At 44.9% G+C, this 26441-nt stretch overlaps 1 protein-coding gene and 1 long non-coding RNA gene across 5 annotated transcripts in view; one reads left to right on the top strand and one right to left on the bottom strand.

The window, feature by feature from the left end:
• The window catches only part of ZRANB1 (zinc finger RANBP2-type containing 1), a 75230-nt gene extending 72640 nt beyond the window's left edge, over positions 1 to 2590 (bottom strand). The window contains exon 1 of one of the 4 annotated variants that reach the window (XM_086378395.1): positions 2172 to 2590. The gene's annotated coding sequence lies outside the window, so the exon portion shown is untranslated. The remainder of the gene's footprint in view (positions 1 to 2171) is intronic. The other 3 variants (XM_086378391.1, XM_086378396.1, XM_086378392.1) reach the window with 3 other exon arrangements.
• Positions 1148 to 22964, top strand: LOC147344508 (uncharacterized). Its single transcript, XR_015155518.1, has 3 exons — positions 1148 to 1504; positions 18474 to 18607; positions 22603 to 22964. It is a non-coding gene; the product is annotated as an uncharacterized LOC147344508 (long non-coding RNA).
• Positions 22965 to 26441: the final 3477 nt, after the last annotated feature.

Raw genomic sequence — 26441 nt, 5'->3', positions numbered from 1 at the left:
AACTACAAGATTCACAAAGGGAAGAAATGAGAGTTAAGACTGAAGAATGGATCAGGGCCAGATTATAGAGAAACCTGAAAACCACGCCGAGGAGTTAAAACTTTACTTTGCATGTAACAGGGAGTGTCTGGAAGTTTTTATGTTGTGATGTGAGAAGGTGAATGTTAACATGTGCAAGATATTATTTACTCAAAGCATTAGTAAAGCACAAATACTCCAGGTGAAACACATCACCAGGAGAAAAACATATTCAAAGTCCAGGTACAAGAGCTTCTTTGGGGGGAAGGAGGGAAGTGAGCAGCAGTGCACAAATACTGACACTGACCCAAGTTAAACAAAAAGCTACAGAGGTCTACTTTTGCAATCCCCATTTGTTTAAAGTTTCCACCTATTATAAAAGCAAGCTAAGCACAAAAGCATACTCAACAGCTCTCACTGTATCAATTACACACAGGAGGCAATTTACAGCAAATATCCTACACCTGGGTCATGAGTTCCAAACCTATGCTAAGCCTCAGATTTTAAATGTAATATGCCAAAACCTTTATCAGCGCACAGAACTGAATCAAGGCCACAAGCTTTAAAATACACTACCGTGAAAGAGTTCATCATACCAACCCAAGCACATTCCAAAAGTAAATAAATGGGTGTCTCAATGCTCCCAAGCATTAATAAAAGGGCTTGAAACAACAACAGAAATAAAAATCCCTCATGACATTCAAACAGGATCCTCCCCAAAGATTTAAATATGCCATTACTGTCCTCTTAGTGCCACTAACAGCCCTACAAAAACAATGTTATGAAATTTTAGCATAAGAAGGTGACTGCATATCTTGTCAAGAGCTAAAAATCAAACAGGGAAGCAGAGTTCTAAATTTCTTTATAATTGCCTCATTGAATTAATAATACTAATAACCAGGAGGAGAGATCCAGCTTAATTTTTCACAAACGTAGATTAGATGATTTTCCTAAGGCCCCTAGCACAAGCCAAGATCAAAATTCCTCATGGTTTCCCCTGGCTTATGGTTTGAACACTGAGTCATCCGTGCTTGATCAAAACATGGGTACCCTTGAGGTCGCACAAGTGATAAAGTCAACTAAAAAAAGAGACCTCAGGAAAAAACCACTCATTATATAACGTTTCTAAGAGCGAAACATTTCTCTTCAACTGGATTCCTAACACATTTTTGTACATTAAATTTATTGACAACAACATAACAGATCATAGAGGGAACACACAGACCACAATACTTGGGTGGAAGGGGACGGCGTTTAACCTGATACAAGTCTACGGAGTTACGGAATCAATTGACTGAAATACCAAATTCTCTGCCAGAAGAATTTCCAAACACCGGGATTATCTCAAAGATAAATGGGGTCGGCTCAAACTTCCAGGCTGAACCTCAATTGCTGGCCCCTCGAGCTTAACATGCAAGTATTCATTATGGTCCTTTTGTCTGTGGAATGACCCCACACACCAAGCCACAGCCAAGGGAATAACAAGGTAAGTGTGCACGGAACCATCGTTTATTGCGAGCGAGAGGGCCAGACAATCTTTCAACTAGTTCCAGCTTCTCCCCTTCACCAGCCCCCCACCGCCCCTCAGCCCACCCCTGTCGGCCCCCACCTTTATTTTCTGAGAAAAAGGGAAACAACGGGAGGCCACCGCGAGAGGCGGAGAGGAAGCCGCCGGGGGGTGGGCTGAAATACAAGTTTGGGGGGACCGGTACCAACTTGTGGCGACGGACCCAAGTATTGAGGGCCCTATTGCAGACCAGCCCGTAGGTGGCAGGAAAAGAAGTTGGGGTGGGGGGAATGGAGGGGGGGGACGTAATCTGGCGGAAGAGAGGCGGCAGGGCAGGCAGCGCGTCCAGCCGCGGCGGACCGATGGTCCGTAAACAAGCCGGGCGGACCCACACCCTCCCACAGCCCCGGGCCTGTCCCCTCACTAGGAAAGCCCAAGATGGAAGCGCGGCGAGGCCAGCCCGTGCCCCGCTCCCCTCTCCTCGCCGGCGACGCTGCCCCGGGGGTGGGGTGGGGGAAGACACAGAGGGGGCGGCCCGGGAGACCCGGCGGCCAGGGTGCCGTGAGGGAGCGAGGGGCCGGCCAGGCCGCGCGGCGGGGCCGCCAGGGGCCTGAGGCAGGGCGCCCTCCCCGGGGGCCCCGGTTACCTGGCGGCAGCTCCTCCTCCAGCTCCTGCTCCTCCTCCCCGTCCGACGCTCGGCGCCCGGCAGCCGCGGCGGCGGCGGCGGCGGCGACTCCCCCCCGAGCAGCCCGCGGCGACGAGCCGAGCCCGGCCCCTCTCCGCCTCCCTCCGCGCCTCCGCCCGCCCCGCTGCTGCCGCCTCCGCCCTCTCCCCACAGTCAGGACATGGTCTCCGCGGACCCGCGCGCGGCTCCCGCTGCCGGAGGCGGGGGCAGAGGGGCGGAGAGCAGGCGCGGAGGCGGGGGGACGCCGAGGGGAGGGGGGAGCGAGGAGGGGAGGCTGCCTCGGACGCAGCGGGCTCCTAATGGCGGCGGTGAGAGGCCCCGGAGCCAAATAAACCCCGAGGGTAGCCGCACAACGTCAAGTCCGGACCCCACAGCTCGTCGCCCTGTCATTGGCCCCGAGGCCGCCAGCGGCGCAGCCAATGGGCGGCCGCCTCTTTCCAAGCGCGGGAGGCGGGCGGTAGAGGGCTGACGTCACGCAGGCGCCGGCCACGATTGTGAGGCAGCAGCGCGCGCCAGCCCCCCAAGCCCCGCCCACTTTGCGGCGGCCCGGGCTGCGGAATCTCGGCGACTTGAGGGGGACGCAGAGAGGCGACCGTGTGGGCTCCGGAGACGCAGACGGGGACGACCAGGAGGCGTTCTCTTGGCTGCTTAACTCCTCGTGTCTCCTCTGTGCTACTGACTCGTCAGAAGTCTTAAGTCAACCCCCACGTCTCACCAAGTGAACTGCTTAGTGACAATTATGCATCACTTTTTCTCAACACAGTTTCAGATTCTTGATAAGACACTAAAGAATATAAATGTTTCAGTTCAGTTCAGTTGAGTCGCTCAGTCGTGTCCGACTCTATGCGATTCTATGCGACTCCATGAATCGCAGCACGCCAGGCCTCCCTGTCCATCACCAACTCCCGGAGCTCACTCAAACTCGATAGTCAGTGATGCCATCCAGCCATTTCATCCTCTGTCGTCCCCTTCTCCTCCTGCCCCCAATCCCTCCCAGCATCAGAGTCTTTTCCAATGAGTCAACTCTTCGCATGAGGTGGCCAAAGTACTGGAGTTTCAGTTTTAGCATCATTCCTTCCAAAGAAATCCCAGGGCTGATCTCCTTCAGAATGGACTGGTTGGATCTCCTTGCACCACAGTTCAAAAGCATCAATTCTTCGGCGCTCGGCTTTCTTTATAGTCCAACTCTCATATCCATACATGACTACTGGAAAAACCATAGCCTTGACTAGACGAACCTTTGTTGGCAAAGTAATGTCTCTGCTTAAATGTTTGCTGCTGCTGCTAAGTCGCTTCAGTCGTGTCCGACTCTGTGCGACCCTATAGACGGCGGCCCACCAGGCTCCCCCGTCCCTGGGATTCTCCAGGCAAGAACACTGGAATGGGTTGCCATTTCCTTCTCCAATGCATGAAAGGGAAAAGTGAAAGTGAAGTCGCTCAGTCGTGTCCGACTCTTCACGACCCCATGGTCTGCAGCCTACCAGGTTCCTCTGTCCATGGGATTTTCCGGGAGTGGGGTGCCATTGCCTTCTCCAGCTTAAATGTTTAGGTTGAGGTAATTTAATTTTTATGTAGCTACTTTTTACCACGTCCATTTTTATTCCTGCTGCTGACTAAAAAAATGTAGTCATGCCTGAAAGGAGAGAGTTGTTTTATTTAGTGGGAATGTTTAGGACTCCGAGCCTGGAAGAGATCGTCTTAGTTCAGTCAGTTCAATTCAGTCGCTCAGTCGTGTCGGACTCTTTGCGGCCGCAGGGACTGCAGCACGCCAGGCTTCCCTGTCCATCACCAACTCCCGGAGCTTCCTCAAACTTATGTCCATTGAGTCAGTGATGCCATCCAACCAGCTCATCCTCTGTCGTCCCCTTCTCCTCCTGCCTTCAATATTTCCCAGCATCAGGGTCTTTTCTAATGAGTCAGCTCTTCGAATCAGATGGGAGTTTCAGCTTCAGCATCAGTCCTTCCAATGAATATTCAGGACTGATTTCCTTTAGGATGGACTGGTTGGATGTTCTTGCAGTCCAAGGGACTCTCAAGAGTCTTCTCTAACAGCACAGTTGAAAAGCATCAATTTTTCAACACTCAGTTTTCTTTATGGTTCAACTCTCACATCCATACATGACTATTGGAAAAACCATAGCTTTGACTAGACGGACCTTTGTTGGCAAAGTAATGTCTCTGCTTTTTAATATGCTGTCTAGGTGGGTCATAACTTTTCTTCTCAGTAACTCTGAAAAAACTGCTCCAAGGAGGCAGGGAGGAAGTCAGGCTATATACAAGTTTGCAACAAAGGGAGCAGGCAGTCTGAACATCAAAGATCAAGTACCAGGTTAAGGAATTCAGCGTTCTATGTACAGGAAGATGCCAGCCCCTGGGCTCCCTGACTTCATTCCTTTCTTGTGTACCTCAGCTGTTGGGGGCCAATCCTGTTTCCTTGTTCATCTTAGGGAGTGGCAGGTGGCTGCTTCTTGCATCCCCCCAGCTCCTCAGCAATCACTGTGGGGGTGGCAGTGTCTGCTGGATCTCAGTTTTGGGATCCCTCATTGAGGTTTGGAGGCCAGAAAATGCTGATGGCTGTGATAGTTCTTGTTGATTAACACGGCAGGAGATATTTTCATTTCACACTGCCTTCCAGGCAGCTATCCATTTATATTTGTGTATGTGTAAATTTATAGTGTATATTACTCAGATACATACATATATACATGATGAGAAGGCATGGAGTTATATGCCAGTTACGTCTCAAAATTTTAAAAAAGTCCTAGAGAATTTGCTTTTTGCTCTCTTCTACTACTTCCTAGCTCTAGTTTGGGGGAAACCTGATTTTCTAATGCCTGCCTTTTCTATAAGTGGTAAGGACCCCACGTTCTGAAGAGAATATGTTATATGGTGATGTTTTGTATATTTCTGTCTTTCTTTCTCTTTTTTTTTACTCTTGTTGTTCAGTCACTAAGTTGTGTCCGGCTCTGCAGCCCCACCCACTGCAGCACACCAGGCTTTCCTGTCGTTCACTCTCCTGGAATTGGCTCAAACTCATGTCCATTGAGTCGGTGATGCCATCCAACCATCTCATCCTCTGTCGCCCCTTTCTCCCCCGACCTCAATCTTTCCCAGCATAAGGGTCTTTTCCAGTGAGGAGGCTCTTCTTGTCAGGTGGCCAGAGTATTGGAGATTCAGCTTCAGTATCAGTCCTTCCAATGAACGTTCACAGTTGATTTCCTTTAGGATTGACTGGCTTGATCTCCTTGATGTACAAGGGACTCTCAAGAGTGTTTTCCAGCACCACAGTTCTAAAGCATCAATTCTTTGGTGCTCAGCCTTCTTTATGGTCCAACTCTCTCATCTGTACATGACTACTGGAAAAACCATAGCTTTGACTCTACGGATCTTTATTGGCAAAGTGATGTCTCTGCTTTTGTAATACACTGTCTAGATTTGTCATAGCTTTTCCTCTTTTACTGTAAATGTAGTCAAATAGCCTAAGTCATTTAGTCATTTACTAAAACCCCATGAGTATATCATATTTTTCTGGCTGGAAAAGTGAAAGTCTCTCAGTCGTGTCCACCTCTTTACAATCCCATGGACTATACAGTCCATGGAATTCTCCAGACCAGAATACTGGAGTGGGTAGCCTTTCCCTTCTCCAGGGGATCTGCCCAACCCAGGGATCAAAGCCAGATCTCCCTCATTTGCTTTTCTCAATGAGACTTCACCTTATACTTTCATACTTCAAATTTTATTTGAAGAATTTGAATGGACCATTAAAACACAGCAAGTCTTTAAAAGTTGTAAACCTCTTTAAAAGTTACCAGTTGGGGAAATATAGCACTGTCAAAGCGTTTAATAATAGCATTTCTATTGGAGTTCTCAGCTTCAATAGAAAGAATTTATTAGTCAGAGTTTGATCGGATTTTTAAAACTTGGGTGGAAACCTCATTTAGTAAAACTATGCCTGATATTCTCAGTCTCTCTTTGCAGAAATATGCAAAGGTTGCATGTGCAGCTTCACTATGGCCACTGAAGAGAAATACCTTATATAACTGCTTCTCATCAACTGCCTCTTACCTAATCATTGGTATGTTATATAAACCATTCCTGTAATTTCGAGATTTTCAATAACCACCATCTTCCCAAAGCAACATTTTTGCTCAAGTACTCATCAATAAATTGAGCTTAAACTCCAAGTCATTTTCCTACGAAACTTAACACACATTCTCCAACATATATTGAGCACAATTGAAGTTAAAATTAAACCACGGTATTATGAAAGATCACATGGTTCCACCAACATTGCACTTTGAAAATATTTCAGAGCCTCTGAGAACCTCCAGCTTGCCCTGCCTGAATCTCCACTACAAGTTCCCAAGAACCACAGGATCAGGTGTTTTTGTTTAGTTTGAGTTGTAATTCATTTTATTAAGGAAAAAGGCTATTGTTTGAGTAAGCTTATTAACTCTTAATACAGTTTAGCAAACAAAGTCCATGTGCCGAGGAATAACAAGCACACCAAGATGAGTAAGACACGGTCTGTGTTTGAGGAAACTACAGCATAGGAACGAGGACAAGACAAAAATAACCATAATTATGATAGGCGGTAGATGTGCTAAGTAAATTCAAATAAAAATCATCTTGTAATTGAGAGGAAGAGCAACTCCAAAAATGACTCTATGTTGAAGCAGAAAAGGCATCTGATACCAAGCCAGGGGTTCTCAGCCCCAGCTACACATGAGGATCTTTTCAGAACACGCATATCTGGGGACCACCCAGAGCTACTGACGCCATCCCCAGCTGGAGAGCTTGCTCTGGCTATGTGTCAAACGTACTTCCCAGGTGAATATCATGTGCAGCCAAATATTGCTATTGTACCAGCCCCACCGTGTGCAGATGTGGAAGCTAATGCCTAGAGGTTTTAAGTGACTTACCAAAAGCCAGACCATCTAAGTCTAAAATTAGAACGTAAAGCTCTTGATTCCCCAGTCAAATCTCCTTCCCGTTGCACCACATGCGAGTAAAAAGGATGTCAGCAAAGGCAGCAGACAGCACTGTCACAAAGACAGTGTTTGGCACAGAGATTGAATTATCATTCTCCTTACATATATTTCTGAGAACTATTTCATTTGGGAATTTTAAAAATCCTTTTTAAAAAAAAAAAAAGTTCTTTATCTTAGAACCTTTTTACTAAAGTGTAGGGAGGGACATTATAGTTTTGCTGACAACTAGCTTGTTTGGAGTTTTATTTCAGGTGTTTTTCAAACTATCTACAGAAGATATGGCTTCCCTGGTGGCTCAGTCAGCAAAGAATCTGCCTACAATGCAGGAGACTGGGGTTCCATCCCTGGGTTGGGAAGATCCCCTAGAGAAGGAAATGGCCATCCACTCCAGTATTCTTGCCTGGGAAATCCCATGGACAGAGGAGCCTGGTGGGCTACAGTCCATGGTGTCACAAGAGTCAGACAGGAATTAGTGACTAAACCACCACCACAGAAGATAAAATTCTGTTTAATTTCCAGTGAAGGAATTGCTGTGGAGGTCTTGAATGCGAAACCATAGCTCTGTACTCAATTCCTTTACTAGTAGAAAGCCATGGAAAGGTTTGGAGCAGGCAGGTGCCAGTTTTTAGAAGTGAACCCGAAATAGCTGTGAGACCAACCAATGTAGAACCAGAAACAGGGACAGAGAAACCAATAAAGAGTCAAAGACCTAAAACCTGTGGGAATGGAAAGGAGGGGGCATCCATGAAATAGGGTGACCGTAGAATGTTCCAGATTTGCCAGCCTTTGAATCTGGAGTAGACGAAAGAATCGAAAGTCAGGGATAAAACTCAGGAGAGGAACTAGATAAGAGGTGATAGTGACCGCTGGACCGGGTGTGTTGAGATGCTAGGCTCAGAAGGAAATGTGCAACGCAAGGGAAATGTTGAAAACATGATAGACTGGACCTGGAGATAGACATTAGGCAGTTATCTGTGCAGAAGTTACCACTGAAGCCGAAAGGAGCAGGGAAGAAAGAGAGAAACTCCCAAAGGAAGAGAAAAAGATGGGTCAGAAAGACAGGCGATGAAGAGTTGTTCTGGAAGCTCGGGGGTGGCAAGCCTCAAGAACACGAAGACAAACAGCCAGATTCCGCAGACTTAGGAGTTAGAACAGAGGAAAGGTCACTGGATTTGACAAACAAGAGCCTCAGTGACCTTCCAGAGAACAATACTCAGTAGGATGGTGGGGACAGAAGCCAGATTTCAAAAGCTACAGACATGTGTGGGCCTTGAAGCAGCGAGTATACACCAGTCTAAGATGTTTGGCAATGAGGGGAAGGCAGGGGATAAAAGAACAGACACAGGGAGGAACAAGAATGATGGAAAGGTTTTGTTAACTTTTACATATTTTTTTGTTTCGTTGTTGTTTTGGCCACGCCACGTGGCACATGGGATCTTAGTTCCCCAACCGGGGATCGAACTGGCACCCGCTGAAGTAGAAGCACAGAGTCCTAACCACCGGAACACAGGGAAGTCCCCTTTTGCTTTTGTTGGTTTCTTGGCCGCCTCAAGTCGTCTTACTTGTGGCCCTCAGGCTCAGCAGTTGTGATGCTCAAGCCTAGTTGCCCCACCGTATGTTGGATCTTAGTCGCCCAGCCCGGGATCAAACCCATGTCCCCTGCATTGCAAGGCAGATTCTCAACCACGGGACCACCAGGGAAGTCCCACATAATTTTTTTTTTTAATGAGCAAATCTGAGCACTTTTCAAGCAGAGGAGACAGAATTGTGGGGTGGGAAGCAGGGGAAGGATGAAAATCCAGGAGGAAGATAACCCAGAGCAGACTGATGTTTCTTAGCTAGGGGATGGGGAGGGAGCAATTTCCTTCCCACAGACAAGATGAAAGGAAGATGTGAGATATACAGTTGCAGAGAAATTCGGATGGGAGAACTGGGGATGGTCATACTTCATACCCTTTCTCCTCCTGGGGAAGGTCACCAGCTGAGGACTGGGCTGGGAGCTGGAGGAGAACAGAGGGACTTTGGGACAATGGTTGTGGGGAAGCAAACCAAGGAGAGAGAAATAGAAAAGCAAAAGGAATCACGTTTTCCAAAACGGTTTATCTGCCCAGAGTCAGGCCTAGAACAGGGGTAGGGGTGAGGGGGAAGACAGCAGAGACAACTAGAGGTGGGCCTTTCCAAATGTGGGACATGAAAGGCACTTTGTTGAAGGAGATGACAAGAGGATCAACTTGTTCAAGGATTGTGGGGGGATGCTGTGCTCTTTTGAAGCAAGTTGTCCAAAATTGGTGAGCTTCCCTCCAAAGAAGTGTTAGAAACTTCAATCGTTACAAGAACAAAATCTCAGCTGTATTGCAGAAAATGTCAGTTCTATAAACTGCAAAATGTCTTCTACTTACTGTACCTGTTATACGTGATCCCTCAGTGGAAAATCCCTTTTGCAGTAGAAAACGTAAGATCATAACGTTGCCCGATCCATTCTCATGCCATAAATGCCACTGCTTTGTGGAATATACGCTCCCCCTGTGACCCCCGCCCCAGATGCCAACCCAACTGCAAACCTGCCTGGGAAAAATCTCTCATGAAACCACAGAGTATGGGTGTTAAGGCATGAGACAGCATACAGCCTGCTTGACTCTTCCAGATCCTGGCCTGTGCTAGGATGAGTCTGGTCAGATCTGTAGGAATTTATGCTCACAGTAACAAGTTCACCCTACATCTAGATTAAGACATTGTCATAAAACTTCAGCTACTAGATATCCCTATAAAGTGGGCTTCCCAGGTGGCGCTAGTGGTAAAGGATCCACCTGCCAATGCAGGAGCTGCAAGAGATGCGAGTTTGATCCCTGGGTTAGGAAGATCCCCTGAAGGAGGGCATGGCAACTCACTCTGGTGTTCTTGCCTGGAGAATCCCATGGACAGAGGAACTTGGCGGGTTACAGTCCTTGGGGTCTCAGAGTGGGACATGAGTGAGCAACTCAGCAGGCATGCACACATCCCTATAAAGTAGACACTGAATTATAAGAGAATTGTTGAAATTGTATGGAGTCTGTTTAGGAAGTCTGGAGACATTGACTACCTGAAACAATTTCGTCTGTTATTCTCTGGACCAAGACAAGGTTTGTAAGAGGCAACAATATGAGGTTGAAAGAACGTGGACTTTGGAGCCATGCAGACCTGAGTTTAAATTCTGCTCAACCTGGAGAGTCCCTTGGACAGCAAGGAGATCAAACCAGTCAATCCTAAAGGAAGTCAACCTTGAATATTCATTGGAAGGACCGATGCTAAAGCTGAAACTCCAGTACTTTGGCCACCTGATATGAAGAGCCAACTCATTGGAAAAGACCCTGAAGTGGAAAGATTGAAGGCAGGAGGAGGAGGTGGCGACTGAGGATGAGGTAGTTGGATGGCATCATCGACTCAATGGACATGAGTTTGAGCAGACTCTGGGAGATGGTGAAGGACAGGGAAGCCTGACGTGCGGCAGTCCATAGGGTTGCAAAGAGTGGGACATGACTGAGCAACTGAACACAGCTGCCACTTAGCCAGCCTCTGAGTGCCAGTTTCCTCGTCTGAGAAACATAGGGTAAAATTTCTCTGGCAGTTAACTGAAGATGCACTGAGATAAGAGGGGACTTGTCCTGGCATAATCATAAATGATTAAAAAATCATAAATTTTTTTTAGAAAATACATCTTTGTTTCTACTAACCTTTAATTGAAATGTAGCATTTACATCAGTTATCAACATAGTCAACAAACCACAGAAGTACTAACAGACCTGGTGACTTTGCCAATAATAGAAATCACAACACATTACAGTCATTCAGTTCAATTCAATACAGTTCAGTCACTCGGTCATGTCCAACTTTTTGTGACCCCATGGACTGCAGCACGCCAGGCTTCCCTGTCCATAACCAACTCCCAGAGCTTGCTCAAACTCATGTCCGTCAAATTGGTGATGCCATCCAGCCATCTCATCCTCTGTCGTCCCCTTTTCCTCCTGCCTTCAATCTTTTCCAGCATCAGGGTCTTTTCCAATGAGTCAGTTCTTGGCATCAGATGGCCAGAGCAATGGACCTTCAGCTTCAACCTCAGCCCTTCAAATGAATATTCAGGACTGATTTCCTTTAGGATTGACTGGTTTGATCTTCTTGCAGTCCAAGGGACTCTCAAGAGTCCTCCAACACCACAGCTCAAAAACATCATTTCATCTGTGCTCAGCTTTCTTTATAGTGCAAGTCTCACATCCATCCATGACTCCTGGAAAAACCATAGCTTTCACTAGACGGACCTTGACTAGATGCACCTTGACTAGACAGACCTTTACAGTAGCTATCTCAAAACATGGCTTATCCTCATCATGACTACAAAAATCATGGTGGCTGCTAGACCTGCCACTAACTTGTCTAATGTGTTATTTTGAAAGTACTTAAATGAATATTGTGTGCTCAGATTTACAGATTTTAAAATATTTGAGGCCTATATTTCAATATAATTGGTCTCCTTATAATCTCATTTATTTTATGCACTTGAAAAATTATTCCAAAGCGACCATGACACACACACACGAGATTGAGACCCTAATCTAACTAGTGGAGAGTTGCGTTTGGTTTGTTTCTCAGGACAAAAAGACTAACGTCATGTAAAATAATCCGATTACTAAGGTTGCAATACAGAGCACAGGGTAGCAAGCAATGCAGCTCCCTTGGAAAGGAGGATTGAGAAGTACAGGGTGTGTTTGCAAGTAGATATGATTAGCTGAGCAAGTAAAAAAGAGAAAAAGTGGCAGGAGAAGGTGGGAAAGATAGGAGACTCTGCAAGGGATAGGATGTGTCTCAGTTAGGAAACCCTTGAAAAGTGAAAAGCAGATCTGATACCCAGTCACCCTCAAAGATGCTTTAAGCCTCATCCCATGTGAACAACATCAAAGGGGATATTTACTCCATTTATTGTTTCTATAAACAAATTTCTTCCCATTTTTGTGCTGACAAACTGACACGTCCACCACCCCCATCACACACACACACACACACACACACACACACAAACTCTCACACACAGGCCAAAAAGCATTCTGATCTAGAATCTAATCCTTTACTACATGTCTTATATCATGATCATGGAATTGAAAATATTCTGCCATTTTGCCAAACGCTAAAATGATAAATAACCTACAAAGTTAGGAATGCCACAATACTTTTCATTCCTTTCCTTCCAATCATTTCAGAGACTACATAGTCTAAAAATATTTCAAAATATTTGAAAGCACTCATGATGTCATTCAAGTATTTCACAAGTTAATTAGGATGATTCATTCAAATGATTTCATTTGCTTCAAAAACAGTATGTAAATTCAAACTGTGGACCAAAGAGAGTAATCCTTGTGGCAGCTTCAGACCTGAGATGAAACCATTACGTTCACAATATTTTATTACCTACAATGTGGAAGATTTATAGTAGCTATAAATTTAAAATATGCAGGTGAAATGTGAAGAGGGGGCTGATCAGACAGAAACATTGTTTTATGGCCAACATCAAATTATTTGGTTGTTCCACATAAGGAGTAAAGCATGAATTATGTAATTAATGAACTCATTGACTGCCAGGATTCATACATTATCTGGAGCTTGAACAGAAGGTATCATCTCTGTATTTTATATATTTTGACTATTTGATTCTAATGTATGTACTAATGAATCCTGAGCACTTCCAATAGCCCTTGGTACATACAGGTGCTCAAGAACTATGTATTGAATGAATTAGCTTTCTTGATTTTTATACTTCAGGATCTTTTCAACCATCATTATTCTACGTCAATAACCTAACACATGTAAATTTTGTACAGGAACTTAGAATAGTCTGATACTTTCTTTCGTTTCTTTTTCTTTTAGTTTGTAATTTATATATCTTGTGAAGAATTTTAAATGTCAAGTGTTATAAATGAATGCTGATGAAAATCATATCTAACACTTACATTAACTTTTGCATTTAGCAGTCTTTAAAAAGAAAATAAGATGTATCTTCTGAAATTTTTCCAAGACTTGACAGGCTTCGGAACCACAGATACCTTGAAATTACAAGAGAAAATCCTCTGATGTTTTGTACTTTTCTGGAGATATGGTCTGCAGTTTTCATCAATTCTCTAAAGGCATTCCTCACCCACAAAAGGTTAAAGACCACTGTTTTAGACTATACTTTTTAGTCAGCAACAATAATTTGAGATTTTAGAATTCACTAATTTTCAAAGCATTTTACTATCCACTGTCTCATTGTATTCTTATCAGTTCTGTCAAGTAAGTATTATCTCCAATGATTGAAGAGAAGACCAAGGGACAAGAAGTTACAGGACTCACTTTTTTGGAATTAAAGCACAGGCTCTCAATGTCAATATTGTAACCCAGTGACCTAGCCTTTTCCATCTATCTAGCTGGGACCAAGAAAACACACAACTTTCAGATGTTTCTATAAAAGATGTCTGGAGTAAGCCTAAATACCAAGGCCTTCTCTACTCTTAAGACTTGTTTTTTCAGAAGTAGTCATTGATAACAGAATTTATTGGAAGATCACAACTTACTGGCCTCACCACACATAATCCATCCCCATTATAGGCTTCCCTGGTAGCTCAGCTGGTAAAGAATCTTCCTGCAATGCAGGAGACCCCGGTTCAATTCCTGCATTGGGAAGATCCGCTGGAGAAGGGAAAGACTACCCACTCCAGTATTCTGGCCTGGAGAATTCCATGGACTGTAGTCCAAGGAGTGCGCAAACAGCTGGACACAACTGAGCAACTTTCACTTCACATCCCAATTATGGGGGAAAAGGAAAATAGCATAAGTAACCAGCTTGAAGCCAAAGCTGATGGCTTTGGCTTCCGTGATGAACCTGAAAAAAAAAACGTGCTCAAAACAAGTGAATTTCTCACCCAACCTTTTAGGACAGATGATTAGCATCAGCTTCCGAGCACTTTAAGAGCTTTGCCTGAGTTCTCTTGAAGTGTTAGGGTCAGCACGCTGGAGGCTGATGGCGTGGGGAAGCACGCAGGTCAGGCAGTTAGCAGGAGTCCATGCCCCCTGCAGCACTGGTGGGTACAGGAAAGAAGGTGCTGCCAGGGTTAGGGCACACTCAGTACCACATTCATCTGACCCTGGGCTACAGTGCTAAGACCACTACTTGCCACGCCTCCAGAAGCTCTAGCAAGATGTCAGCAGCCTGGCTTGAGAACTGGGTGAATTGTACAACTACCTTGCAGATGGCAAATCCTTCCTCTTTTACACTGTCCGAGAATGTAAACAACTTACAACTCTAGGAGTGAAAAACAGCAAGGAGAGCTTAACAGGTCCTGACTCTTTCATCATGAAATTCTATTCATGATGAAAACGTTTCCAAAAAGAAGTCAGAGGGAAAATAATCAGTCTCCCAATAGAGGCTGTCATAAGAAGACTCGCATGTTGGTGTCCCAGGCAGAAATACACAGCACACACAAAGGGGAATACTGCAATTCTTTACACAGGTGTGGGCAGAAGAAAACCAACAAGGATGGTGAAACAACCCTGAGCTGGCAATAATGGGGAGTCATTACCAAATCCTGGAGACAGAGGAGTTATTGTAGGGAGGGCCACCTGGCAGGAGCTGGGGAACAAGCCAGAGGAAATATCCTGACCCCTCTGTCTCCCTGCAGTCTCTGCCAGGACCTCCCATTGGCCAAACCAAATGGGTGACCATAAGGCGAGGGAGCCGTGGAAGTAGTCCCTACAGGTTAGTCTGCCCCAGGGGCACAGGACCAGGGAGAACAGTTCTGCAGGGACAAATGGAGGCTCTCCAGCCAACAGAAACTCCAGCATAACCAAAATAAAAGAATGCATTTTAAAAAATGGAAGCAACAAATTTGCCATTTTGAATCCCTTTGAAAGCAAAGACTATTCCACCCAACAACAATGTATTTTGAGAAAACTTGAATTTTCCTTTTTCTACAACAGCATGTTTGTATGCCAAGAAGAAAGAATTATACTCATCCATTCTGTAGAACTCAGAAAAGATGGATGTCAGTGGTGGTACAGAAACATTCCAGTGAAATAATGAAGCATCATCAAGAAAAGACTCCCTAAAGTGAGAGGAAAGAAGTTTAAGTCCATGAATGGATAGGTTATCTCTTTCACAGTATATCTTTGGAATGAAATGATTTATTACAAAAGGGAAGATTTCTAGACTAGATTTAATGCCAGTCATCCTCATATGTCAAACAATTAACTATATTTCCACTTATATCCAGCTGGAGGATATGAGAGACTTCCTTTATGGCTTCATCATATGGTACAGTTTTGAGCCTGCAGGATTTCCATCACTGAGACCAGGATTAGAGACAAGGAACCTTTTATATTATTAAGTAGGAAAAAATTATGTTAAGCTAGCTCTAATACAGAGATAAATATATTTTAATAAAGCAGAGAGATTCACAAATGACATGTAGCTTTGTGTTAACACAATATTCCTGAAAGCTTCTCTAATTATAAAGGAAAACCCGTCTCGAATAAAACATTAGCAGTTTAATCCCTAGGTCGCCATGCACAAAGGAAAAACTGACATTGCAGCGGCCTGGAGTCACTGGAACTGGAGCATAACGTTTTTCTTGTGTTGCTGTGCTGGCAGACAATGTCTGTCACTATTAGAAAGAAAGAAAATGAATCTTCAAGAGGAAGGTGTACTCTCACTCAAGAGCTCAGAAAATAGACCTCCTTTTTTTTTTTAAACAAAAACACATTAGCTTTCCATCAGAAAGCCACTCATACTCTATAAAAACTGCCTGAGTTGATATTGCATTGTGGCATGGGTCAACAATAGAAAGATGCTTTCTTTCCTGGCAATTATTTTCAACAGAAAAAGAAAATTTAAGATGTCCATTTGGAAATGTTTTCTTCAGAGTGTAGAACTTAAACTGATACCTTGACAATCAACCCAGTACTATTATTTCCATTCTCAAATGAAAGTTTTAAAAAATTATTTTCTGCTATAAAGCACAACAGTGAAATCTTTCATTTGGCTCCTCACCTGTGCAATTCCAAAGCAGCTGAAATGGAAGACTACTGAAATAAACGCACCAAAATAATAAAGATGACAGAATCTAATTCTCCACTGGAGTTGTCCATTTGATTTTTTAAAAGTTAGGATGAGAACACCTCAAAATGTAGCTTTTCAAGGCCCTAGGGTATTGATTTATTTTCCTGAGATTCACAGCTATCATTAACTTCAAAAGAAAATGAAGCTGGTGAGTATGGCAGAACATACTAGAAACTCTCCCCAACATCTATTCCTCTGTCCCTCCCAAGGAACAAAATGTCAGTTTCTACTGAAACCGTTACCCAGGTCAATGCCTTTACTGATTTCCCAAGTCTCCATGATAGGAGGCTGTGGCCATGTGACTAAGTTCCAGCCCGTAATCTAATAATGTTATTTATGTATTTGGTTGTTGTTCAGTCACTCAGTCGTGTCTGACTCCTTGCAGCCTCATGGACTGCAGCTTGCCAGGCTTCTCTGTCCTTCACCATCTCTTGGAATTTGCTCAGATTCATGTCGGTGATGCCATTCAATCATCTCATCCTCTGTCACCCTCTTCTCCTCCTGCCCTCAACCTTTACCAGGATCCGGGTCTTTTTCCAGTGAGTCAGGTGGCCAGAGTATTGAAGCTTCAGCTTCAGCATCAGTCCTTTCAGTTCACATTATGTGTGTGTGGGTTGTGAGGGATTTTATGGAAATTTTTTTAAAAGGCAGGGAATGGGTCATTCTGCTTACCTATCTTCCTTCCTAGGGTATGGATGTGATGGCTGGAGCTCCTGTGGCCATCCTGAACCATTAGGTGATTTTGAGGATGGTAGAGCAGAAGGTTGGGAGCCTGAAGCCCAATGATACAGCCTGGAGCCATTGCACAGGCTATGCATGATCTGGCTTTCCCCAGACATTTTATTCACGGGAAAGATATATCTGTCTTATATAAGCCACTGTTATTTGGGGATTTTCTTTATGTTTTTATTGCTTAACATTCTGCCTTGCTTTTGTGAGAAGAAACCCTATTGAGGAACCAAAAGGATGAAGGGGGAAAGGATCATTGCAGAAAGTGTTTCATCCTTGGGAGATGCCAAAGATAACTTTCCTGAGTCTCTAAAAATATGACAATCAATGAAGTATCTGCTTCAAAGAAAACTGAATTCATAAACATTACAGGGGAAAAAAAAGTTTCTAACCAGCATATTTTTAATATGACATTTCCAATCTTTAAGATGACTTTTACCAAAATTGAATGTTATGTAGAACAAATTTTGACCGAAAAGATGGTTAGCACAGTACTCACAAATCCTGAGGACCTTGATCAGCCCTTAGGTAGTATTTACAAGGAGAATACAGGATAAACGACAAGTGTGTCCCTCGTCTCTCTCTCCCCCAACTCAAGCGAGATGACCTGCTCAAATGTCGCTCTCCCAAACCTCAACTTCTAAAATTCTAACTCACCCACCCCCTGTCAGTGCCACCTCCACTGGCACACTCTCTCTCTCTTTAATTTCTCTTCTTACCACCTACTACTATCTAACAAGCCACATACATATGTATATTTATATTTTTTTTAATTTATGTATCTTATTAGTTGCCTATTTCCTGTGCCAGAATATAAGCTCCATGAGGGCAGGGATCTTTTTCTGTGTTTGTAACCCTTACATGTGGGTGTCCCTGGTGGCTCAGTGGTACAGAATCCGCTTGCCGTGTAGGAGATGAGGGTTCGATCCCTGGGTTAGGATTAGATTTCCTGGAGAAGAAAATGGCAACCCACTCCTGTATTCTTGCCTGGGAAATCCCATGGACAGAGGAGCCCGGCGGGCTACAATCCATGGGTTCACCAGAGTCAGACATGACTCTAAACCACCAGCAACCCTTACATGTAATGGAGTGCCTGGCCCACAGCATGTACTCAATAAATATACAATGTGCTGTAAAAGGAAGACTGTGAGAACGAAGCTTCTCTCTGACTGGATTGTAAATGGACTGTAACCCCCGGGGTGGGTAGGACATCTGGGTTCATATGGCTCCAGCCCAGGGAGGCTTCGGCTGCAGAGACCTTGTGACCCTGTGCGTCTTGTCCCAGAGCAAGCTTCAGGGTGTGTAGCGAAGGCAATCCCCCAGGCCACGCACTCAGGAGGCCCCATAATGGGGCTCCAGTGTTCCGCGGCTGCTTGCTGTCTTGAATTATTTCTTATTAATTTTATCTTTGAATTTATGTTTTGTAAGTGACGTTTCATGGGTCAGTGGAGTATGCATCAGGGAATCAGAGCCTGGATTCATTCAGCTGCCCACTCCCCTGCTGTGATGCTGTGACCACACCTGCCTTCACTCCAGGAGGGGTCCCGGGCATGGGCATGCAGGTGGGTCACACACACCCTGTGTGCCAAGTCACCAGGCAAGAGCCCTGGCAACACTGGGATATTGCATTCGCCCCACAAATAACCCCATGACCCAGAGAAAAAGTGAAAGTTGCTCAGTCGTGTCCAACTCTTTGCAACCCCAAGGACTATACAATCCATGGAATTCTCCAGGCCAGAATATTGGAGTGGGTAGCTGTTCCCTTTGCCAGGGCATCTTCCCAATGCAGGGATCAAACCCAGGTCTCCCACATTGCAGGCGGATTCTTTACCAGCTGAACCACAGGGAAGCCTGAGAATACTAGAGTGGGTAGCCTATCCCTTCTCCAGTGGATCTGCACGACCCAGGAATTGAACCAGGGTCTTCTGTGTTGGCAGGCAGATTCTTTACCAACTGAGCTGTGAGGCAAGCCCATGACCCAGAGAACATGACGTTAAATAACAGGCAAAGAACACCATGACTGATGAAGAAATCTCAGGTGAAGAAAGAAAAGGCCTTTTTTTTTTTTTTTGGCTTTTGAACAAGGATCCCCATATTTTCATATTACACTGGGCCCCACAAATGATACAGCAGGCCACACTGGGCACAGATGTGAGACTGGCCAAGGAAAAGACTCTACTCCAGGAGAGTCCATGTGTCCTGAGTCCAAGTCCACCTAGCCTTGCCACAGGAGTGCCGAGTTCTCCCAGACGCCCTGGAGGCACTGCCCACCCCACCCCGCCAGTGTCCACCAGGGGATGCTGAGCACTGGAAACAGAGCCACTAAGCCCTTTCCCATCCCAGTGTCAGGTCAAGGGGCCCGTCCAAGCCTCAGGCTTACCTCGATGCTTTTTGAACTGGTCTATGTTGCTGTTGTCCAGTCGCTCAGTCGTGTCCGACTCTTTGCGACCCCATGGACTGCAGCACGCCAGGCTTCCCTGTCCATCACCAACTCCCGGAGCTTGCTCAAACTCATGTCCATTGAGTCAATGATGCCATCCCACCATCTCATCCTCTGTCACCCCCTTCTCCTCCTGCCCTCAGTCTTTCCCAGCCTCAGGGTGTTTTCCAGTGAGTCAGCTCTTCATATCAGGTGGCCAAAGTATTGGAACTTCAGCTTCAGCAGCAGTCCTTCCAACGAATAGTCAGGGTTGATTTCCTTTAGAACTGATGAGGCTATGTACGGATATAAATGCTTGGAGGCAGGAGTATGCAGCTAAGTGTAACCAGCTCTCTGGGGACGGGTGCCCTGATTTGTAGTGTTTGCTGATTGTCAGGCTATAAATATTCCCTCCAGGGCCAATTCTGAGCTACCAATATTTGATAACTAGCGGGCAAAATTCTAGAAAATGAAACAATTGTCTCTTATAAGCAGACATAAGCAGACTGCCGCACATTACTGCTTGGAGGGAAGCGGAAAGAGGAAAGGCATCATTCACTGGAAAAACCCCCAAGAGCCTGAAAATGCGAAAAATATGCACTAAGTGATGAGAATAATAAAAATGAAAACAAAGAGGAGATACACCACTTTTTAAAAATCAGACTGATAAAAATGTTAATTCTTGGAGCTTTCCTGGGGGCTCAGTGGTATAGAATCTGCCTGCCAATACAGGAGACACGGGTCAGTCCCTGGTCTGGGAAGATCCCACATGTCATGGAGCAACTAAGCCTGTGAGCCACAGCTACTGAGCCTGGGCTCCAGAGCCTGGGGGCCCCAACTGCTGAGCCCACCTACCCGAGGGCCCGTGCTCTGAAACAAGAGAAGCCACCCCAGTGAAAAGCCCGTGCACTGCAACTGGGGAGTGGCCCCTGCTCGCCACAACTAGAGAAAAATTTTGAGCAGCAATGAAGACCCAGCAGAGCCAAAAATAAATAAATTTTAAAAATAAAGATATCAAGTTTCAAAAAAAAGAAAAAAGAGGATGTAATCGCTTTTAAAAAATGTTAATTCTTAAGCTTTGGTGAGAAAATGAAGACCCAGTACAGCCAAAAATAAATAAATTTTAAAAATTTTAAAAAGAAAGATATCAAGTTCCTAAAAAATAAAGAAAAAAAGAGGATGTAGTCTCTTTTTTAAAATGTTAATTCTTAAACTTTGGTGAGAAAATGAAGACCCAGTAGAGCCAAAAATAAATAAATTTTTAAAAAGAAAGAGACAAGCTTCTAAAAAAAAGAGAGAGAGGATGTAACCTCTTTTTTAAAAAAATGTTAATTCTTAAGTTTTGGTGAGACTGGCGGAAATGTCATTTTGTTCAGACACTTTGGAGAGCACTTGGATAGTGTTCAGTAAAATTGTAAATGTATGTAAGCACAGCAGTTCCTCTCGGGGGTAGCTGAGGGCAGTTCCCACGTCGGTACAAGGATGTTCCCCTATAGGATTCTGATCATGAGCTCCAGGATCTGTCCTCCAGCATCAACAGTTAGCAACTCATGGCCAGTCTTGTTTCAATTTTATCCCTACCTGCTTCTCTACTTCATTTATGGCAAGTAGAGAAGTAAATCCCAGGCATCATATTATTTCACTCATAAATATTTTATCTCTGAAACTTAAAAAACAAAACAAAGAAGAAACCTGAAGTAGGCTTGTGTTGGGTATGGAGAGTCACCAAGGAAGGGCAGATAAAAAGGCAAGGGTACTTTTATGAGCTCTCTGGAGTCTGGTTAGTTTAAACATAATGTTTCAAGCGCATTCCCTGAGGAAATCGTCCCTGTTCCTTACCAGAAACAGCAGGCTGAAGGGGCAGCCTTCTGGTGCTTGGCAGATTTTTGAGGTCAGATGGAATCTGTACTAACTAATCAGTTTACTGGATAAAAAAAACTAAGGACTGAGATCTGCATCGTCCTTACAAACCTCTTAGGACTTCCCTGGTGGCTCAGACGGTAAAGCGTCTGTCTACGATGTGGGAGACCTGGGTTCAATCCCTGGGTCGGGAAGATTCCCCTGGAGAAGGAAATGGCAATCCACTCCAGTACTATTGCCTGGAGAATCCCATGGACAGAAGAGCCTGCTAGGCTACAGTCCATGGGGTCGCAAAGAGTCAGACACTGAGCGACTTCACTTTCATGCAGGGAGGGGGTGGTTCGTATCACTACAGTGGTTCCCTCCAACATTCATTTTTATCATCATTATTTAAAAATATGTGCCTCACTGCTATATTTAAAATGGATAAACAACAATGGACTACTGTATAGCACAGGGAACTCTGCTCAATGTTATGCTGCAGCCTGGACTAGAGAAGAGTTTGAGGGAGAGTGGATAGATATGTGTATATGGCTGAGTCCCTTCGCTGTTCACCTGAAACTATCACAGCATTGTTAATCGGCTATACTCAGTACAAAATAAAAAGTTTAAAAAAAAATAAATTTACTTTTTTTCTAAAAAAAAACGTGTGCCTGATACCCAGTAAATAAAAATAGCAAATGTGTAATTAACCACCTGGGAGATCTTTAAAATGACAGTGGTCTTGCTAAATTCACTCCTAGCTATAAAATTTTGTCTCAATGTAATATTTCATATTGAAAAAACGTCATGCTAGTAGCAACAATTTTTCCAGGTTATTTACAAACATTAATCAAAACAATTCCCCTTTCCACTTTGCTGCTTTGGTTTGTGTTTTGTGGAAGGCTTTTCAGAACTTTGTTTTAATCTGAAAATAAATGGACCAGAGATTGAAAACTAGAAAAGGAAAAAATATGAAGCACTCTCACATTTTAAGAGACACTGCATGAAACTTAGTAAAACGCTCTATATTTAGTTTCAGTTAAGTGCTAGAAAATTTCCAGAATACAAAAGAGAATTTTTTCTCCACATAGAACATGGCTTTCTAATTCCTCCACACTACAGGTAATTCCCCTAAACTGTTCCCTTACTTACATTCACTCGGTAAGAATCATTACTCATTAGATCGAAGACTCCTTAGATTTTAAGCAGTAAGCAGCTGGTGGGGAGAGCAGAGAAAAGAAAGTGCAAAAGAATATTGTGATTAATTGTTTTTTTTTTTTTTTTTTTTCTGATTAGGACATTCGGAAAGCAAAGAGATCTGGTTAGCTTTTCAGCTCAGTTCGGTCACTCAGTTGTGTCTGACTCTTTGCGACCCCATGAATCGCAGCACGCCAGGCCTCCATCGAGTCGGTGATGCCATCCAGCCATCTCATCCTCTGTTGTCCCCTTCTCCTCCTGCCCCCAATCCCTCCCAGCATCAGGGTCTTTTCCACTCTGTGCTCTGTGATAACATAAAGGAGTGGGATGGGGTCGGGCGGGAGGTTCAAAAGGAGGGGACATATGTATACCTATGGTTGATTCACATTCATGTATAGCAGATGCCTACACAACATTATAAAGCAATTATCCTCCAATTAAAAATAATTTTTTTTTAAAAATGATGCACATTTTTTTCACATTTAATGTCTTTGAATTCAGGATACATCTGTCTTAGCCCTGTGTACTAGGCAAGGTAAGAGTCCCCCAAATTCATGTCCATCCAGAAACTCAGAATGTGACCTTGTTTGGAAATAAAATCTTTGTAGATGCAATCAGTTATAATGAGGTCATCCTGCTTCAGTATGGCCTTAAAGCCCACATGCCTGGCATCCTTACAAGGAGAAGAGAGGACACATCAAAGACAGGGGCGACACAGGGAAGGCCACGTGACAACAGAGGCAGAGGTTGCAGTGATACGTCTACATGCCAAGGAACACCGAGGACTCCCGGCAACCTCTGAAAGCTAGGAAGAGGCGAGAAGGGATCTGCCTATAGCGTTCCTTGCAGGAAGCATGGTCCTGCCAGCGCCTTAGTTTCTATCAGCCTCCAGGACTGTGAGAGAAGACATGCCTGCTGTGCCCAGCCACTCAGAGTGTGGCCATTTGTTTCTGACGCTTAAGGAAACTAATATACCTGCAAAGCCTGCACACTTATGTGTGTAAGTACGCATGCACAACATGCGCACACTCGACACGCGCATAGGTTTGCTTGCTCTTCATTTCTCTTTCCTCATTTATACGGGAAGGAGGAAAAGAACCAACAGCCTCTGGGCTGCCGGGCGGCGTTGAGAGCCGACCTCCTGGAAGCCCTGCAGCTCCTGGCTGTCAGCACGCATGTGCACGGAGGAGACTCCTGGCCTGACCACTCCGTGAAGCTGGCACAGAGAAAGTCCCCTATCGCGGAAGGAAAGGACCTACTAGTCAATCACGACATCAGTCTTCACCTACAAGACAAATGGTTGGTGTCCCGGGAAGTTTTCTTAACTTCAATTTGTTATCTGCTCTGAACTTGTCATCAACGGATAAACCTTAGCCTTCTCTGCCCCAGCTGTCTATCAATATATGGCTATCTAGCTCCACCCCCTTGACCAGGGCAAAAAACTAGAAAAAATAGTTGAATATGTTAAGTATTCTTGGATATGGGAAGACCTTTCTATGTATGATTTCAAAGCAAGAAAACCATAAAGAAGATTGAGTGGTTTTAGAAAATAAAAATGTTAAATGTATGGGGAAAAAACCATCAATTAAAGGACAAATAAACTACCAAGGGGCCAGAGAAGCCAGAGGAGGGGCCGTGAGGGTGCCCATAGAGTGTCCATAACAAGTATGTCAATGACAAGTGGTTGTCCAGTTGGCTTAGAGGTGAAAGGTCAGAGCAGCAGGATTTGGTCCTCCAGTGCTTCTTTCTTGAGGCACCCAGATGCCCCCTGACTGAAGGGGAGTGTGCTGAGCAGGCGTGATGGCAGGGTCAAGAAGCTGCAGCTGGAGGAAGAGAAGGAAGTGGGAACGCTTCCTTGAAGACTGACAGTCACCAGCCTCAAATCTAGAGGGACTTCTCAGCTGACTCCTCAGTGGCAGCAGACTTTGTAAATACAGTGAAAGACCAGGCCAGAAAAGGGCATCATCCATCAACTTAAAATTCAGTATCCTGTTACCAAATGAGTTATTTAGCTGTTTCAATGATTGTGGACTTCCCTGGAGGTCCGGTGGTTAAGACTTCACACTTCCACTGCAAGTGGTGCGGCTTCGATCCCCAATAGGGGAACTAAGATCCCTCATGCTGCACGCCATGGTCAAAAAAACAAATACACACACACACACACACACACACAAATTTATTGTAACTCACTCAGTTGACAAAGTCAAGAGGGTGATCTGCTGAAGCTGATACAAACCACCAAATCACAACTCTTGTCACCGAGCAGCTTAATCTACACGTGACTCAAATCTACACATAACAGATCATCCTGTCTCTCGGCGAAATTGCAGGATTTCAGCATCTACAAGCTAGTTCTGGCTCCATGGCAACCCATATTACACAGCACAGGACAGCATCTGGAGATTCTAAACCCTGAGCCTGAGGCCTAAAGAAAAAGAAGTGGCGGCAACATTTCAGTGACAGGCTCATTCACTAAAGGAATGAAGATTAAGAATTTAAGTCACAAAGGCTTGATAAATTACCGACTTGACAGTTTTCTTCCATGGTGGCCTAGTGGTAAAGAATCCACCAGCTAAGGGAGGAGACGTGGGTTTAATCTGTGGGTTAGGAAGATCCCCTGGAGCAGGAAATGGCAACCCACTGCAATTTTCTTGCCTGAAAAACAGGCAAGCCTGGTGGGCAACAGTCCATGAGGGTGCAAAAGAGTCGGACACGACATAGCGACTAAACAACAACAACAAATTCTAGAAAAAAGGAGACAAAAGGGAACTGACTCTGCCTTTGGTCTTCACGTCAACCCACAGGAGGGACTAACCAGTGGTAGAGAAGATGCATCATGACAAGAGTCCCCTGCAGGGTGGACAACGAACCAAAGTCAGGACCCAGAGGTATGTCCTGGACCCTTAAGAGAGAAGATTTCAAAAGGTGTAGAGAAAAGGTACATTTGTCTTCCAGGGTCTGGAAAATTCTGACTGCTCCTACATCAGTCTCCTAAAGCACGGTGGGGTCCAGCAGAAACAAGGCCACATTGTGACTTGCAGATGTCAGGAGGAGGGGGACGGGGGAGGTCAGAGGGGTGGTCACGTGGCCCCACGTGGCTGGGCGCATCAGTCCTCCGTCCTCCACGGGGCAGAGGGAAACCTCGGCAGTCTGACTCCGAGCTGCCAACTGGAAGTTTCTCTACATCGTCTCTCGTCCTCTGCCCTGGTTGGCTCCTGCCTTTCCCCTGCAGCCACTGGTGCTGCCTTCGCACTCTCTGCCATGACTGGGTGACTTTCAACTCATGCTTCCTGGATTCCTCCAGGCTGTGGCTGTTGGCTCTTTAAGGCTCTGGCTCCTCTGTTATCACCATTGTGGGTCCAGAGGTCATAGAAGGATTTGCCAAGACTTTTGCACCTGGCCCTGTATACAATGGCAGGCAGAGGGGACTGGCGTGCCGAGAGAGAGACTGACAGAGGTGTATATCGCGAAGGTGGCCCACTGCTGTGACTGTTTTCTGAAGTGTCTGTGACTGTGCAGTTTGTCCCCAAGGGACTGGCACACTCTTCGCTCCAGTCCTGTCCATACACGAGGCTCTGGCTTTCTTGAAAAAGCTTCCCTCTTGTCTGCCCAGGGCCCCAACCTTTGGACTTAATCCGGTTCTCTGGATTTGCCCTGATTGTCTCTTGCTAGCTCTTCCAGCTGATGACAAGTTGGGAAGATTGGCTTTCTGCTGTGACATTTCCCCACCATCCTGCCTTTAAGATTGCTGTCCAGGGGACTTCCCTTGTCTTCCAATGGCTAAAACTCTGCATTCCCAATGCAGGGGGCCTGGGTCCTATCCAGTCAGCGAACTAGATTCCACATACCCTAGCTGAGATCTAGCACAGCCAAATAAATAAATACATACTAAAAAAAAAAAAAAAAAAGATTACCGTCCAGGGTCCAGGTGAGCATCC

This window comes from Bos grunniens, chromosome 26 (assembly GCF_055505025.1).
Source record: "Bos grunniens cultivar Pamir isolate PY7600 chromosome 26, Bosgru_T2T1.0, whole genome shotgun sequence".
Classification (NCBI taxonomy): domain Eukaryota; kingdom Metazoa; phylum Chordata; class Mammalia; order Artiodactyla; family Bovidae; genus Bos; species Bos grunniens.
Note: the sequence above shows the minus strand (reverse complement) of the source record. Positions and strands in the feature narration are given on the sequence as shown.